This window comes from Galeopterus variegatus, unplaced genomic scaffold, assembly GCF_000696425.1.
Source record: "Galeopterus variegatus unplaced genomic scaffold, G_variegatus-3.0.2 Scaffold1812, whole genome shotgun sequence".
Classification (NCBI taxonomy): Eukaryota; Metazoa; Chordata; class Mammalia; order Dermoptera; family Cynocephalidae; genus Galeopterus; species Galeopterus variegatus.
The window spans coordinates 230224-232591 of record NW_007727923.1 but is presented as its reverse complement, the minus strand read 5'-3'; positions in this window follow the sequence as shown (position 1 = coordinate 232591).

The following is a 2368-nucleotide window of genomic DNA, read 5'->3' as shown; positions in this document are numbered from 1 at the left end:
TCATTGACAGATGACTGAATAAAGAAAATGTGGTATATATACACAATGGAATACTACTCAGGCATAAAAAAGAATGAAATGCTACCATTCACAGCAACATGGATGAAGTTGGAGAAAATTAGATTAAGTGAAACAAGCCAGGCACAGAAAGAGAAATACTACATGCCCTCACTCATAAATGGGAGCTAAAAGATAAACAAAAGAAGAAACTAAGGAAGAAACAACAAATAATAATGTGTTGAACTTTCAGGAGGAGAGAACAGACCTGTGGTTATTAGAGGGAGGAAAGGGGGAGGGGAGAGGGGTTAGGGAGAAATTGGTGAATGGACACACAGAATGAGTATGTTTTGTAATGACGAATATGTCAACTCTCCCGACTGGATCATCATATATTGTACACAAATACTGATAGTCAACTCTGTACCCCTCAAATATGTATAATCAATATGCTTCAATTAAAAAAAAAAGAGAGAGCGAGAACTCAGGCAGATTGATCAGAATGTGGCTTTCCTCTCTCCACGGCTGCTGAGGATCCTGCAGTTAGCATCAGCTCCAGGAAGAAAGTGGGAATGAAAATCCTGAATTTAGTACAGTTAAATGCTGAAATGATTGAGAAAATGACTTAAGTGACTGATTTTACCTGGAAGGAACGACACTGGTTTTTCTGCATCAGCCAGAATGAAGGCTTGAGATAGAAAATAAATCCAATTACAGAAAAATAGAGAAAATGACATTGTACATACCAGAGTCTTCAGACTGGGAAAATCATACCCTTGCATTTGCCTCTTGCCTTTTCTACCCTCTGCACCCCATCCTATCCACCTAAACGTGCTGAAATGTGCTCCTATTTACAGAACTGTGGGCCTCATAAGGAAACCAGGAATTCATAGCCTAAAAATAATAAAGCTAGAAGGAGCCTTAGAGATCATTTTATCTAACCCCTGCATTTCATCAATGAGACCCGGGAGCGACAGACATGACTTGCTCAGAGTCCCAACACAGTTGAGTGACAGAGCTGCATAAACTCGGTTCTCGAGCTTTTCTCACTGCCCTTTCCCATATCGGCTCCCATCCCTCCTGGTCTCCCAGTGCACAAACCTCTCTGTGAGCCTGCCCCGCCAAGCCCCCAGCCACAACTCATTAGCAGCCCTCTCTGAGCTCAGACACAAGCCTGGGCCTCTAGCAGGAAGGCAGCTGCCCAGTCCCCCTGGCTGGATCCGTGATCCAGAGCAGATGGTGCCAAGGCCAGGGAGAGGAAGAGTGAGGGTGGGGAAGCTGCCCAGCATGTAGACTTAGGAGTGACCCTCTTCCGAAGTGACCCCTTGAGCCTGGAACAAAGCACTTCTCCAACATGCCATGGATCATGGCTGTGGGGAACGACGTGACGCATGCCAGAGATTCTTTTCAAGCCACAATTGCTTTGGAGCCATGGCAGCCAGTCTCTGCCTGCTGTGGCCGAGAGCTCTCCCCAGGCCATGCGGAAAGGAGCACTGGCCGCCAGGAGACCACCCCAAACATCGAGAACTCAGGGGAGCAAGAGGTTGGCCTCTCTGCACTAGAAGCTAACTCTAATCCAACAAGAAACCTTACAAGTGGGGCAAGCACCAGGGCTGAGTTACTACACCAGTCCTGAGCCAGGAGCTTTTGCTCACTGTTCTCATCTAATGCTAACAATCTAGTAGGCAGCTACTATTATCTTCTTTCTAAAGATGAGGAAAATGAAGTTTAGAAAGGTTAAGTGACTTGCCCGAGGATACACAGTTTTTAAGGAGAGGATCTGGGATTAGAACCCAGGAGTGTCTCATTCTTTGGACATAGTGGCCCTTTTACAGTGGCTCCTTACGTGTCCTCAACTGCAAGGCAGCCCTCAGCCATGCTTTAGAGCCTCCCTGAGTCTCTCTACCAGAAGTCTCTTTCCTAAGAGTCCTTCCCACCAGAATCTGCGGGGTGGAGAGGGGCTTATGAAAGGCCCGGCCCGCAACCTTGCAGTATGGATTGGGCATCAGGACAGTCAGGCACGTGGCTTCCCCTCAGGCTGGCCACATTCCCTGACCAGCCATTTCTCTCCCAAAGAGGCTGTTCTCTGGGCAGTAATTGGAACTGACTCCCAGATCTCCCATATTCCCTTAGGGATGTTTGAAGTTGGGAGTACAACGCCTGTGTTAGGAGCAACAATCAGTGAAGAGGGATCACCTGTGAGCAGAGCTTGACGTAATTGGACAAAGCCTACCACAAAGTTAACTGTACACAGGCCATTAACAGGCACAGCGCTGCTGAGCTACATAGCAAGTCGGCCTACGTGATGAGACTATAGTATTACTTCTCTGCAGCTCAGCCAACTTGTAATTCTGTTCTCACTCGGTGGGGT